Below are 16,525 nucleotides of genomic sequence, written 5' to 3' on the forward strand. Positions count from 1 at the left end.
CTTTGGTGATTTCCTCTCTGATTGAAATCTTTTTTTGCCTCTTGCTAGTAGTAGGAAGCAACAAACATTGAAAATATTTGTTAAGGAAATTATTACACTAATAATACTCCTTGAACACAGGTGCACAATAAAAGGGCCGTAAGTACAATTGAGATCAAGCATTTCTCTGTGTCGGTACAATTCAGACATACGTCATCTTTACTTTGGTGATTTGAGGAAGTACAGAATAGATGATGCGGAGAAGTGTGCGCCCAAGTTTTGCTAGCAAAACCTACACCGGGCTGAGACATCCATGGGGGAGTGGCCAGAGTAGCTCAAATGATGGAATCAACGGGGGGGGGGGGACTGGCATATCAATTCTGTAGAAGTGCTTGCTGTGTAATGACTAATTGGTGGCAGCTTCATAGGGCACTCTTTCATGAACAATTTTGAAGACCTGAACTGACTTGGGCTTTGATAACACACTTGTGCTACTGAGCACTTCGATCCCTGACTCCGATTAAAAATAAATTTTTTAACAAAGAACAGGTGACCTGCACCCACAGGGATATCAAACTGATTTTGCGTACAAATCTCCAGGGTGCTGAGCACGCTGGTTACCCCCTATCACAGAGTCAACGCCACTTCTAACAGTCCAAGTGGGGAAAACAGACAAGTATCAACTGAGACTCACCTTTGAGGCACAAAAAAGCAACAGGACCTCACCAGACACGACTACAGAACAAGAAATGAACTACTAAAACCAGGGCACTACAGACTTGGAAAGTGCCATGCTGGCAATGCAGCAGAGCCTGCAGCCCATAGATGGAAAATGGGTAATCTTAACATTGGGATGGAACATGTAACTGCCAAACTGGACAGGCAAATGACAAGATTGACAGAGGTGGAGCAACACATTACCACAAGTCATACAAGCAAAAATTTGATTTAGAAGCACGCTCCTGCCACAACAACTTGCCAATAACACGCGTCAATGAGCGCTGGCAAAAAGGTTTCCTATGGAGAAAGCAGACTTACAGACATCTTCAACTCTGAACACCACTCCAAGTTGCTATTGGTAGAGCAGGCCCATCGGTCCCTGGCAGCAAGTTTGCCCCCGGGGCCACACCAAGGCTGGTCATCGCCAAACTACTAAATTATTGTGACTGCGATACAGTGCTTAGACAGGCACGGGAAAAAATACATTAACTATCAAAGAAATACTGTGGCATTTTTCCTGGACTTCACAGCAATGTGCAAGCTACTTGTAAATAATTTTTACCATTCAAAAAAAGCTGCAATAAGCAGACATCCCATACCCAATGCTCTACCCTGCACGACTGCCCATAGACCATCAGGGCAAAATGATCATTTTTACGATGCCCATGTCAGTATTGGAATTCACCATCAAATTATCCCAATAGAAATGGGAACACCCTGCTGATGAAGAGGACAACAGTAGTGTTTAAATGCACACACGCCAAACAGCGTTACTGATGCGTTACTGATACACACTAATTACTTTTCCCATCTGTAGGTATACGAGGCGGAGCCAAATCCTGCACTAGACCGCTGGAAGGCTTCGCTAGATGCACCATTAGCACTGAAAGATTGGGGACTTTGGTGTACACTGACAGGGATCCTCACATCGAACCGTAACTTATGAATACTCGTCATCAAATACTTGCAGCAAATGTACTATACCCCTGCTAGGTTGTTCAGGTATTGGTTGCGGAGAGATCACAATTCATAAGCTGTGGGACACCAGATGCAGACTTTATGCACCTTGCCTGGAAATGTACCCCAGTCAAGCAGTTTTGGGTACATGTGGTGTGAGACCTTAAATCTATGACGTCGGACTCAGTGGACTGCACCCCCAGATATGCATGCTGGACCTGGTCACAAAGCTTCAAACTTCAGGACGCAGGTTTGTGGTGTTCGCGCTATTATTAGCAAAACAACGATTGGCCATTCACTGGGGAAAGTTTCTTCTTTGTTAAATATGCTGAAAAGCAATAAACATTTTTTTTTTAAAGCAAAAGGTTTTCCCCATTCATTCATATTTTTCTCTCTCATTCAGAATATCTCTTAAAATAGCGGCTGCAACTGTTGTGATAAGGGTACACTTTGGGGGTCCATTGACAGAGTAATGTAACAGATAAGTTTTTTATGAGGTGGGGATGAAGCCATCCTAGTTATTTTTTTTAAAACTCTTTTTTTGCGACTGCACAATATTAATGACATCAAGTCGAATGTATATTCTGTACAGCATAGTCATTTTCTTGTTTTCTCCCAACTGAACAAAGTGACCAGTTACATAAATATCATGGCACATCATGTAGCTAAAAATGGTATAACATCAAGACTTTCCTCAGTTGTGCTATTCCATGATATCACCAGCAGGAGCGTCGTTATTCAATACAACACATCATTTAAGATCCAAAGAAACAGAAAAAGAACAGTAACCTCCATTCCTCCCCCCACCCCGCATCTCCAACCCCTACCCTACCCGTCCCCTGATCTCAGTGAAAGCCAATATGTGACACTCCTCAACAGTGTTGTCAAACAAACACAGTACATTGCAAGGGTTTCAAATAGCCTGCACGTATGTGGGTTCCTATTCACTTTTATGACACATTCGGGCACACAATGTATTCGTGTTTACAGCCTATCTGCCTGTGATGGTACCAGTTCCATCCCTTCCAAGTCTAACAGCATGACCTCCCAGTCCTGTGCTATGGGATACTTCCGCTGGCCTCTCTCCTCCTCCCGTCGAAGCGCCACACCATCCGCCCTGCCCCACTTCACTAGGTCTGTCTGCCACAAAGACAGTCTGGGTGGTCTGGGAGATTTCCATCTCATCGTCAACGCTCTGACAGCTAATAATAGGGCCAAATCCAGAAATTTAGCTTTTTGTGTTTTGGTACGTTTACGGGACCCCACTAGACAGTACAAAGCTTCCTCTGGCACCGGCAGGTTAGTAACGCTACGCAGAGCCTGGCAAATCTCCGCCCAGTAACTCTGCAACTGCGGACATGTCCATAACATGTGGAGAAATCCAGCCTGGTCCTCCCGACAACGTGGGCAACAGTGGGGGGAGTCCGGAAACATTCTATGTAACCTCTGTGGAGTAAGGTATGCCCTGTGAAGTACCATTACCTGTATGAATTTAAATTTAACATTCCTCGACACTCTCTTGGGATGCTCAAGAACAATCTGCCAAGCCCTATCAGACAGCACCTCCCCCGTGTCCTGAACCGAGGTTTCTCTAAGTGTAGTGAGTGGGATGGCCACATGTACCCTTATCCCCATGTAGAGCCATCTCACCAAATGGCCCCCAGCTCCCATATAATAGAGCAAGTAAACCAGTTTGTGTTGCAGGGGTCTAAGTCGCTGTGGGGCCCAGGTATGTCGTATGTAATGGGACACTGTGGCGTGCAACTAATATAACCTCTGGGGGGCACCCGTGGCCTGTAAGAAGGAATCATGATCCAGCAAGGTGTCATCTCCAAAAAAGGCGCCCACCTCATCTACCCCAGCTTCGATCCAGGGATGTAATTTATGCTGTGTGAGTCTGCCCTGCGGTGTCGGGATGCCCAGCAGGGGAATGTTTCCCACGAAGGGTACTACTGCTGCAGTGTATGTTAGGGCCTTCTTCCAGCACAATAGGGCCGTGCGCAGAAGGGGGTGACAGTCTAAAGGAAGCTTGCTTCTGGGTAATAATTGGGAATGTAGTTCTCCCCGCGCCAGTCGGTCTAAGTAATTCTAGTTATTAAAGCAATCACAACACATCTCTTAACATAAATATTTTACTTATTGTTGTAGTTTGATCCTGTAGATCTAATCATTAGCCATTTCATACCTACAAAGATGTCACTATTCCTCAAAACCTTGAAACATTAAAGACTAGAAATTCCTATGGGTTATCAAAAACATCACGCAGGTTTGAAGGACACTTTTCACTTGTGGACAATTTTATAATGGATCCCTTAAGACTCCTAGGAGCTATCTGGCATGTATTAGTTGGATATACTCGTCTGGATTAAACACATTTGAATGCCCCAGAACTGAGACACTCATTAACTGAATTAGTGACTGTATACATACATTTTCAACAATATGTGCTACAGGGACTTGCATACAAGTCCCTGCTATTGCACAGGAACCTGCTCCATTGCAGACAATTAATCAACAGACTAATACAATGAGTATGAGTAAACAGCTCACAAAGGGAGCAGATATCCAATTTTGGGCTGCTTGCAAACTGATAAATTGGAAGCAGGCTAACCTCACACTGCAACCCAAGATTAGCATAGAATATTGAATATGTGTGTTCCTCTTGGTATGACACCACCTGTAGAGGATTCTTCTACATGGAGAACTATATCTATGAGTATAAATTCTACTAAGCAAGTTATACTATCTTTAGCAGTGTGACCAGAGTTATTAAATCAAATACAGAATGAACATAGAGCCACTCAAATTTTAGTTTGGATATGAAGTTGATTGGTAATTTTGAGACTCTTCTGGAGTTCTCAGTACCATTCAAGCGACAGCTGTTCTCACATAAGATAGTAAACATGAACTACCTGAAGATTTTTTGGCAGTATATACCTCGGTAGGTTTAGAAACTTAAAGTACTTAATGCATATAAAAAGGCAACACAAAAAATGAGTCTGAGGGTTAGGGTGAAACAAGCACCAGAAAGCTAAACAAAAAACTAGGATGAGATTTCTTACCCAGCAAGCATCTGGTAAAGGTGGATACAATGTCAATGTTACAGATGGATCTTTATTTGTTGCTGTGGTATATCTGCCCATTATGTTTCTATATTAGGATCTATGCCCCTATATCATCATTTCTTTTGTCGATTACTATAATGATTATTATTTTTTGATAATTCATGGGCACTATGTTCCACACAACTCCTGTCAAACAGGAGCTGCAACTTCATTTTTCACCACAGAGAGCTAAAAAATGTTAATTGAGTCAATATGACTGAGTCTCCACTGTCTGATTGAGTTAGTTGGGAGGTGGCCAGTATCACATTTTTAGAAATATACAAATGATTTAAATTTCTTATCAGTTTAGAACCTCTCAGACATTGTTATTCTAGGTCCTGTTACAAGTTCATGAGATACCAGTGTTGTTAAAAACTGGTGAATGATTTGAGTTTGTAAGATTCATTGTTCAACAAAGATTTATATTTCGAGCCAGACTATCATCTGGAACGTTTCCATTTTCATCATTATGGACATCACTACATTCATTGCTCAAACAGCCAAAGGGAAATATATAATAGTAGGAACATTATGGAACACTTAAACATCTTAGAAGTTGTAAAATAGGTATTCCCACATTAACATCAATGGTAGATAAGATCTATCTGCATTTTACTATTTGAATTAACCGGAACAATGTAAAACATACCCGTATATTTACCAACGTTTATTGATTCACTTCTAGAACAGGGTTACACATATTAGAAGGATAGCATTAATGAGAAAAGTGTTGTTTAGATCATGCATGCCTGCTAGAGAAATTATCTTTTCTTTTATATTTGAAGACATCATCAATTGGGAAAATAATGTGAGATCTTTTGTTGAGTGGCAACAGAAAGAAAACATTACAGATAATGAGTTAAATTAAATGGTTCTGAATGGTAATCATAGGGAAATGCAGCAGAAAGATTCAGGAAAGCTGACAATTGATGCAGGCAGCTTTTAAATCCTTGGACACCTGTTTTCAAAATGAGGGCACAATTTAGTTTGGCAGGTGGTAGTCCATCAGTCAGTCTTGAGGAGGATATTCCCTCTGCCACTGTGACTGACTATCAAATGCCAAATTTAGAGAACACTACTGACCCATCGGAGATCTTTATTCTTTTTGAGAGACCGTGCGCTCATGGCAGTTCCTTTAAAAAACAAACATTTGGTATATGGCCACCGATGGTTTGACAGGGTCCACCAAACTTTTAGTTTTTTTTAAAAAGCCTCCTAAAATGCAAGTTTGGTTTTGAAAATCAAACAACTAATGACCCCCAAACCCAGGGAGTTTTTTTCCACTGGGAGTTTGGCTTCTTGTTTTTCTCCTGTTCATGAGTGCAGACTTTTTGGTTGAGATGGACAGAAAAGAAAAAGCTATCAGCCCATCATCTCCGATAGGAAAGGAATTCTGAAGCCTCACTCTGCCAGCTCCACTTCATCGGGTCGTCTGCGAAGGTTTAAATGTAAATGTAAATGGTAAATGTAGGTATACTTATATAGCGCAACCTGTCACCACGAAGGGCATCCTGGCGCTTGCCTAGGGAACCCGTCCTGGTATTCCCCTGTGAGAAGCCCCGACAGGGTGAAAGTCAGGCATCCCGCCGCAAGGGGCCGTTGTGGAGATTAAGCAAGCTATTGCCCAGAGTCGCAGAGTGTGAACCCGTGAGTCGAGGAGGCACCGGGAAGAGAATTAACGAGTCCGTGGAATTTTTAGCCCAAGACCCGCCGGGGTGGGGAATTGAACCCTGGTCCAGGACCGATCTCAGATTCCGGGTCTGCCGCCTCTAACCCCTGAGCCACACTTCTCCAGATGGTGGAGCCAACATGTGCTCTTCTATCACTTATGCAGCTCTACATTTTTTACTCTAAGATTTAAATATCTCAAATGGGTTCACTGACACAATTAATTTGGGAATTACAAAAACGTAGCTCACATAAACTGCCTTGCCTTGGTCATTGACTAACAAAATGTCTTTCTTCTTTTCCATTTCATTGCAAGGTAAATGAGCAACGAAAAAGAGAGGCATCCTATAGCCTTCTCTCAATCAAACAGATAGTGAGTATGCCTTTTCTTGAAGCTGAGGATGTAGTGTAGTTTCTATATTCCCAATAGGCTCTGCGCATTGCAATAATATATCCTATAGATGTGACGTAGGACTTAGGTCGACTAGGTCTCTATCGAAATATATTAGACTTAATTTTGAGTTCCAGCTAGCTCAGAGGTCACTAGAAACTTTTTTGAATAAACAAGAAAGGATTAGTTTCTGACAACCGCATAAACATGACAACCTTGTTTCCCCAAGATAAAACTGATCTTTAGAGTCGTGGAAACAATAGGTAGATATTTCACCCAGTCAATCATGCATGCTTCGTTTCATCAGAGGTGCAGAAAATTAGAGAGACAGGTTTATTGAACAGTCTTCTTTCGCAGACAAGTAAAATTAACTGCTACAATCGTAATACTGGTTGCAAAGTATAATGCGTACAGTAAGAAGAGTATTATAAAATAATACTGTAACAGTATTGTATGGTTCCTAGACCATAGATAAATACATACATAAAGAACAATTGCTAAAAAGTATTCAACTGGTGCTTCTAAAATACGCCTACCACAATGTACCTAACCTAAGTCTTGTACGAGGGAAGAAGTAAGTGTGGTGTAGCATAGGTTTAGTTTTCTTTGCCAAGAATCTAACCAGGATTTCTGTTAGGGTCTAATCAGCTCCGTACCTTGGTTTTAGAATGAAGGAGGTCTGGTATCTCTGTCTCAGGACTCAATTTCCCAACACCCCACGAGGGGAGCTAGGAAACACTGGAGCTGGATTCTCAGCACGACAAAGGACAGCTTCTCTGTCAGTGCGTCAGCTGGAGGGTCAGCTTCCTTCGGCACTTGCTGTAGCGAGCTGCGTCGGGCAAGTAGATAGTCGAGCTGCTCCGAACCACCGTGTCTTTGCTACGACAAGTGTAGGCATATTTATACCTTGAAGGTGCCTAGTTTGACGTAAAGTCGGACATAATAACGTCACCAAAGAACCCCAAGGGAATAGTAGTTCTTTAAAAACACCATGATTTCTAGGACAAATCAATATTCAAGTAAGGGGATGTCCCTGACTGCTGAAGCCAAGTTTTCCAAGAAATCGTTGTGGCTTTTTGGAACTAGTGGAAGTAACCATGCCTGTATTTGGACTGGATGGGTTAAGTGTAAATATGGGTATGATTTCTATGCCTATATAAGGGTAATGTGAATTATACCTATATAAGGGCATGAATCGGTAATTTATTTTTCGCTTGATTCTAAAATGCTTCACAACAAGGATGCACATCTCAGGTGGATATTGCATAGAGTAATGACTTTACCTGTCATTTCTATAGCTCTCAAAAGTACACATCGCTTAGATGGTATGAATGCATACATGACACATTTTTACAACACACCTCGTGTCTCCCTTTTGAATTTTATTGATGGCCATTAGCAAATTTGTTTTCATTTGTAAATCTGCATGTTCCAGATCTTTGGGACATTCACTTTTTTGCAAAAGAATGGCTTTCTATGGTGCTTGTAATGCTTTTAATTCTGGTCTTGCTTGCAAACTCCTGGTAAAAACAGTTACCTTCATTCCCTCACACCATACTAAACAATTGTGTTTACTGAGTGTTCAAAAAGTTTTTAATAGTCATTTATGGCTGAAAGTTGACATGATACCTACGCGCACTGATAAATGTAATAAAAATAACCTAACTCAAAAAGACGTGCCATCAACCTTTATGGCAGAAACATTTGCTCAGCAAACAGCCCATTCTTTGTCTATAATTCAACAACTTTTTAAACTCAGTTTCTTAATCATATTGCTGATTTGTTGCAAGCTTTAACATTACCATCATTGGACAGGTTTTTAAAACGATTACATCTGGCTTAAGGACGAGATTTAGATTCTTAATACTTCATGATTTCATGATACCTGAAGCCCAGAAACCCCATTTCTATCTGGTAACGAGAATGACTATTGGTATTGGGCTGCTCAAACTCAACTTTAAATGAGTAAGACATGATTGGGATCGGACCTTCAGGGCACAAAGGGATCAAAGCGCTGCGCAGCAGCCTCACCCATGCCCTGGGATGGCCCCAGGCATTTGATGTTCAAGCAAGCAGGAGATGAGCATAATGCCAGGAGCAACACAGTGCTATCAAAATGTTTATGACCAATGGCCTGTAACTCACACTGATTCTCACAGATAGCTGCATCTTCACTGATACTCGGCCAAGAGTCAAAATGTGCATGTTTCGCCTTCCTGCTAGTGCTGGAGAAATGGGAGAAAGGTAGCCTTTCCCCCCTTAGAGTAAATCTAAAATGTTCAAAAAAAGTTTCTGGGTGCTTGGACCGGAAGCACCACCCCATGACATTAGGAGTTGGAGAAGCTCCCATAGTAGCTGAGACGTGAAACCCTTTCACCAGTCCAAAGAGGTGGGTGAGCAAACATCCAGGCAGGACCACATGAGTCTTCAAACCCATGCCTGGCCACACAAAACTGAGCAGCCATGTACCTAGCAACAAGGCAGATTTTTTGGCCCCACATGCACATTGCTCATATGAACAGCCGGCAGGAGCCAGGGCTTGACCCCTGTTCAGCGGGAGTCCCGTGCCTAGGCCATGGCTGGGCCCCTATCTCTCAGGGAAGAGCCAGTAGAGAAGAGACAGGTAGTATCTGAGCTAGCACCACCCAACCTCATCCACTCCAATTAGACTACTAGAGGCAATTTTCATGTCAGAGACTTCCAGGTGGAGTGGAAGCATTTTGCTTCAAACAGATGTGGCTGTCAAAGCAGTCCCTCTCTAAATAGACCAAGTATGCTTAATTAATCAGAGTACAGAGCTGGTTAGACCATCCCAGAGTAGGCCACCCTGCCTGTGAAGTCCGTTTTGTGCCCTTGCCTGCTCTCTTGCAGTTGGCAGGCTTGTAGAAGTGCCCCATGAGCAACAGATGATGCCGGCTTCTGGGGGCTGGACATTGGCTGGCTGGCTGGGGCCCTTGCACCATCAGAAGAGAAACATCCAATGAAAACAAGCCCTGAGGACTGTCTTCCTTCCAATTCTGAGGATGGTAACTAGCCTATCTTGTAATCAGTGTACATTGGATGAAACAGACAGGCGTTTGAGTGAATATATCTGATTTCCTGGAGCCCTGGTTGGGCTACAAACTTCAAAAGAGTCCTCCTCTGCACTATCAGTGTAACCTGGCTATCTGAGCAGCCCATCCATCCCTATAGCACATGGGACTAGATGAATGGACTTGAAAAGTGGCCATCTGGCTGCACTGATGGGAGATACTGTTTAGCCTTGGTTAATGGACTAGCCCTGCACTGGGGGAAACTGCAGGTCAGTGGCCATATTTTGGGCTGTGGCTATAGCCCTGCCTAGTCATGGGGCCCCCTACAGCATTGGCTGGGGCTTGGTTGGATCTTTTGACCCCAGAAAAGCAGGGGAACCCTCCCTGGGCCTTTAGAACCCTATCTTTGTGATCCCACATTCCGGTAAATGGAGCCCATGCCTTGGGATGTACCCTGGACCTGTTGACCATTTAACTGGCACCCAACAGATCTTTTCAAACCAGCTCAACTCGTGCATTCATAACTCCCTCCTGAGAACTTTGTGACACCACAGGCTGGTGAATGAAGGCCAAGGATAATGCACCCCAGGCCTGCTGGAGCTCTGTGACAGATTTTCATCCATCTAAAGCACGGCAGCTCTCCATGGACATTTGGAATCTTGTCTTGAGCCCTTTGTCACACCACATGCCAGAAAATGGGTCACATGCCAAGCGAAAACAAACCCCAGGCTATTGAACCTGTGACCAGTACCTCTGAGAGCTATCCACCCTGCTCGGAAGTCCTCCCCATGCCTGCAGGACCTTGTTCTACAAAAAGCAGAGGGGGTCTTGTGCCAGGATAAATTGTGTCTCTGGGACTTGCAGGAGCATCCAGGTATTTCCCTGGTCATGAACTACCAGGTGTGATTTTTGAAAACTAGTCTGGATGCACTTAGCTGGTAGCATCTGCTGGATCACCAATGGCCGTAACACCCAGAGGTGACACAGAGAATCTTCCAGCGATGGTAAGAACCCTGGCTAGATCGTTTCACCACCATTGAATGCGCAATGTCAAAATTTGTGTGCGCTGTAGTTTCCAAGAATCTCTCTTGGAGACGCATTCTGGATAGAGTGGCGCATATGACTCCTGTGCACCTTTCTGCCACTTCCTCTTTTCTGAAGATCAGAGACGAGTGGGATTGAGTCATCCTCTTTGCTCCAGATGGTGCAAGAAGAGTAGTACCTGGAACATCAGGGCATCAGCATCTGTCCTTCGATTATGCCACTGATTTGGGAAGACCTGTTGCAGCAGCAGAGCGGGGTCCTGTTCCGAAGTGGCATAATTTACACCTTCATGTGTGAAGATTGTGTGGTAGCAGTTCACTTCATTTGATTTTGCTACTGAAGTTTTGGATTTCATCCTGGCTGCCAGGCTTCGTTCTTCAAAGTCTGTCTACACGGGGGCTGAGACAACTTATTTAGCCTGGTGTCATCCGCAAGACTGACCCATTACAGGCCAAACTGTTGGATGTCCTACTGTTTGTTTTATCTATTGCCTAACAAGGACTTGCATTGGGCCCCGTTAAATATTGTCTATTACATTGTTGTCCTTTTTACATTTACCGGACCACCCATCCTTGTTCAAAATCACTCATTGTGATGAGGTTTCCAGAAGGTTTGACTCATCTGTTTCATCCAAAACCCTTTGTGATGCTACAGTGGTATAGTAATTTAGTTCCAACTTCCCTCATGTGCATGCAGTTTGAACCAATGCATAATTCTGTACACCTCTTGATGCTGAAGAGACTGTTCCAGGTCGCTGTAACTTCAGTGAACTCCAAGCTCTCTCGGTGCAGCCACCTTGCTCCTTTTTTCCCTCATATAAAGTGATGTTGAAGATCAGGGTGGCTTTTTTTCTAGATTTTGTGACTGCTTTTCAAATAGCTTAATCCACCACTCTCCCAACATTGTTTGTTCTGCTTCACCCCTTGAAAGAGGGCGAGAACTCCAATTTGCTGGATCCAAAAACAGTTTTAGGTTTCTTCATCAACCAAGACTGTTAGGTGGATAATCAGCTGTTTGTGAGGTTTTGTAGGGCATGGAAAGGGAAGGCAGTGCAGAAAAGGACTCTGTCATGGCTGATAGTCCTCTGCATTAAGTTCTGCTAAGCACTGGCTAAGAAGAAGTCTTTGGCGAGATTGCAGGCCCATTCCTTCAAGGCCAACGTTCCTACCACTGTTCTGTCACACAGAGTTCCTTGCCGTGACAGCAGTCAGGCTGCAAGTTGGACATCTGTGCACACTTTCAGCAAGCAATACTGCCTTGACAGTCAGGTCCGAATGGATGGGTATTTCACCTGTTCGGACCTGCAGAATATATTGGTGTAAGATATTTCACAGGCTTGCTACCTTGAAGCGGTTCTGCATTGGGATCTATTCTAAAGGTGAGGAAGCTGTGGTTAGAGGTATTGATCAGTAGAACAAGTTACTTACCTTCAGGAATGCTCTTTATGGTGGATTTTCTACCCAAGTGCAGATTTCTCATTGCCCTTCTTCCTCCCTATTCTAGTAAATGGTCCTTTTTCTATCTAAAGAGGTCTGAATTTAGAGATCTGCACTCCAATACCTCTGATGATTGTTGGGCTCCATGTCAGAAGACACAGACAGAGACAAGAAAAAAACTGACGTCAACAATCGGGTGGGGCTTATATGCAGGGCCATCGTGCTTTCCAGGACAAAGTGAAGTGATTGTAGAGCCAAACTGCACCATTTATCTGTATGCAGTAGCAATGCTGTTGAAATCTTCAAGATTTGGTCTAGTGCCTGGGGATATTCTGAAGATGTGGAATCTGCAGTTTGATAGAGTATCCACCTGAAAGAGAGTTACTGTAAGAAAGTAACTTGTTCTTCTACATAATGAAAGATATTAGCCATAACACAACATGGGTAGAATATGGAATGAGCTTTTCTTTCTTTTGACACAGAAGCCTAGAATGTCAAGTTTTATTTAAATGCCGACCAGTGATGACTCTGCTTCAATTTTTGTTCTTCAGGCCATGACTGAGCCATGGTTGGAATCGTGCTCTTTTCACCCTCTGTATTTGTTGGCTTGCCCACTTTTAGTGATGTGTGAGCTCAAAGATAAAATGGCCTATACACTGAAATAGAGGCGATAAACATGAGACTTTTTTTGTTTTGGTTGCAGAAGCGTTTATATAGAACTATGTTATCTCAATTAAAGCTTCAATTGAAACCTGTCCCAACCACCTTTACTTAGTCACTTTGACAAAAAACGACAATTCGACAAAAAGATTGGGCTCAAATTGTATGTCTAGAGCAACAATAAAAAATTGAAGAAATGTAAAATATTCCACAGTGCCTAAAATGACAAGAATCGAAATATAAATGAATGAGAAATAATATAAAGGGTTATAAGGAAAACTAAAGTAAATAGGGTGAGGGTAGTCTTTTGCGTTACTGTATAAACAGAGGTGCAGGAAAGGGAAAGAAGAGGCTGAACAGACAAGAACAAGGAAGAGAAGGTAGTAAAAGGAACATTGAAAGGCGGAGCACAGGGATGTACATCGAGGGAGTAGTGGAGGATCCAAATGTTATGTGTTGCCCAGTTTAGTTTATTTGTATAGGCCATACTTACCATTTACTTAGTACCAAAGTGCTTTTGAAATCTGGGTGCCATTACAGTTCAGAGGTTCAGGTGTACAAGTGCCAAAGCACTCCTTCTCCCCTTGTTGGGGAGGGATCAAATATTTATGCCTTGGAGTTTCAGAGACCCCTCTGAGAGAGTCCACAGCACAAAGGGAACCACACACAGCAGAGGTGTGGGAACGATACCTCTTCCTCTGGAATCACAGCACACCGGACACTGTTTTTCCTCGTCACCCTCCCCCTCCTTTTTCCCTCTCTCATTCTTGGTCTACCTCTCCTGCTCCTTTCCTATCTCCCCTGAATCTCTCCACCTTGCCTGATTTTTTTCCTTACATCTATGTTTTTAATGCGTGTAACTTCACTCCAGTAACTCATGTAACTTGTAACTATGCTCTAAAACAATGTTCGTCATCATGTAAAGCGCTCTGATACCTCCGGGTCTAGTCAGCACTATATAAAACCTTTCATATAAATAAATAAAATAAACAAATAAATGTGATACCAAAGGCCAGTGAGTGGAGCCCAGGCACAGTGGCATGCACCTAAGGCTTGCTGGAGCTTGTATTGGAACATTTTTTATCTTTTCACCCTTACAGAGTGGGTGAAACCTCCCTGGTCCTATGGAAACCCATTATGGGCACTATGTGACAAAATGGGCTGATGAACGGAGCACAGCAATGCATCAACGACCAAGAACTGGGCCTGGTGGTGCACTGACAGCGTCCTGTCAGAGTTGTCAATCCTGCCTGAATCTTCAAACCATAGCCAGGCTACACAGGACTGGGCAGCCAGGTCCCTGGCAACAAGACAGATTGATTGGTCCTACCTGCCCATTAGTGATACAACATCCACCACGACCAGCAGGAGCCAGGGATTGCTTGGAACAACAGACGTGGCTGTACAAGCATTCCTTTTCTAACAGACCATGTATGCCAATTTAATCAGAGTACAATGCTGGTTCGACCATCCAAGAGTAGGCCACCCTGCCTGGTAGTCAGCTTGAAGCATAAAGTCAACCTGGTTATACTCAATTGACTTGGACAAGCATTTGGTTAGTGTGGCATTCCCTCTATGGGTGAGGGGAGAATAAACCTTTAGCTGGCAAAACCCTTCCTTTTTAATACATATAAAGGTACCTCTAGAGAAGGTCCTGAATAGTCCAGAGGGCTGGGTGCAGTGTATTTAAAAAGTAGGACTTGTGCTTTTAAGTCTTACATTTCCTGTTAACAAAAAACATTAAAATTCGTTCTCACTACTGTAAGACCTACCTCTCCCATATGATAACATTGGAGTTACCTTATTACATTTAATAAGATGTAACTTCCAATTGGGAGCAGGTATATAGTTAGAGTTTGGTGTCTAAATATTTGTACTTAAAAGCCATCTTCAATGGTAAAGTCAGATTTTAGTCACATTCTGAAAATGTCACTTTTAGAAAGTATGCATTTTTTTGTCATAGCTATTTGATTCTTGCAGTTTGTTTCCTGGGTCACATGCCTCGGTGTAGCTGCCAATTGTCTTTGTGTATGCTTCCAGATAGTTAGACAAAAGAAATATGGTGTTGGTAGGATAGGCCACTTTGAGTTAACGAGGAGGAGGAGTTGTCGCCTACCACACTTGCACATCACAAAAGTTCTGCATGAGCACTCTCACAAAGGGTTTGACACTGGTCTTTTGCATCCCCAGACAAGCTGGGACCAGGACTGAGAGGAAGGGGGATGCCTGACACCTCATGGGGGTGGAAACCTCTAGAAGCTTCCTCTATGTCAAAATGGGTACCAGGTATACATATTGGACCTCAGACTCCAGCTCTTCAGTACACATCTGTCCATATGGACTCTGTCATGAAGGACTGATATGCTGTGAGAGGACTGCCACTTCTGGACTGCTGCCCTGCTGCCCTCTTGCCTGGGTGAGAAGGAATGGACCTGCATCTCTGAACACAGAACCCCAGAGTAACTTCAAGGAGTAGTTGGCTGGCCTCCTGATCTGAAGCCTCAGGGACATAACAGGTTTTCAACAACCTTGAAACTGGCAGCTGGGCTCTGCCATCTGTGAGACCTGCATTCCCACTTAGTGACACTCCAGTCCTGGACCCTTGAAAGTGGGCCTGAAGGTGCCCTGTCAGTCCATCTGTGTATCCCGCAGAGCTAAAGCATCTCATCCATGGTACATCTCCTGCAAAACTGGTACCCCACTTTTGCTGCTCGATGCATTGCCATCAGAACAGACGCATCACCTCTGCGGAGCTGATTTCCTTGGTGCAAGGAGTTTACATCGCTCATCGCAAACCATTGGAGCGTCTGCATCTCTACTCAAGGACATTGCCTCGCCCAATGCATCTCATCTCATCGGAACCACTGCTGCGTTATGCATCTCCACACAAGGATTTTGTGTCATACTTTGCATGTCACTGGAACCGCTGGTGCGCTGCACATCTCCTCACCCCTAGATCTCGCATCACCTCTGTTGTGTGACACATCCTTAGCGAGGAACTCTCTATCTCTTTGCAACCAGGATTTATGGTACTTTGTTCAGCTGTTCAGGAATAAGGAAGGTGCGGTCAATCAAGCTGGCCAATCTGTCCAAAAATACTTCTTTTATTAAGTTAACCATAAAACTGGCACTCAGCCAACATGTTTCGTTCCCAGTTGCCAGAGGTAACTTCGTCAGGGCTCAGAAATGTCCAGCTAAGGAGTCAGTATATGGTATGTAGTGGAAATAAGAATCTCACAATTAGGGCTATATTTCATTCTTCAAATCAGCCGATACCGAGGTATAGTAGAAATGGATTATCAACCCTGCTCTGTACTTAAATGTTTTGAAGAAAATGTATATTTAATTTATGTATATTCATCACCAGCATGCGGCAGCCAATACAAGTGGAAACAAGTGTTACTTGGAGCAAGATCTCAACATGTGCACTGGTATGTAAAGCTGTGGTTTGAAACATTATTCAGGTAGTTAGAAAGAGGTTTTCATAGATTGCACACCGATTTTAGAAGATCCCTATCTTAATTTACAACGAGC

At 43.4% G+C, this 16,525-nt stretch overlaps 1 protein-coding gene across 3 annotated transcripts in view; it reads right to left on the reverse strand.

The window, feature by feature from the left end:
- The window catches only part of SFMBT2 (Scm like with four mbt domains 2), a 916,952-nt gene that overhangs the window by 82,628 nt on the left and 817,799 nt on the right, over positions 1-16,525 (reverse strand). The window lies entirely within an intron of this gene.

Source organism: Lissotriton vulgaris, chromosome 1_1, assembly GCF_964263255.1.
Source record: "Lissotriton vulgaris chromosome 1_1, aLisVul1.2, whole genome shotgun sequence".
In the NCBI taxonomy this organism is placed as follows: domain Eukaryota; kingdom Metazoa; phylum Chordata; class Amphibia; order Caudata; family Salamandridae; genus Lissotriton; species Lissotriton vulgaris.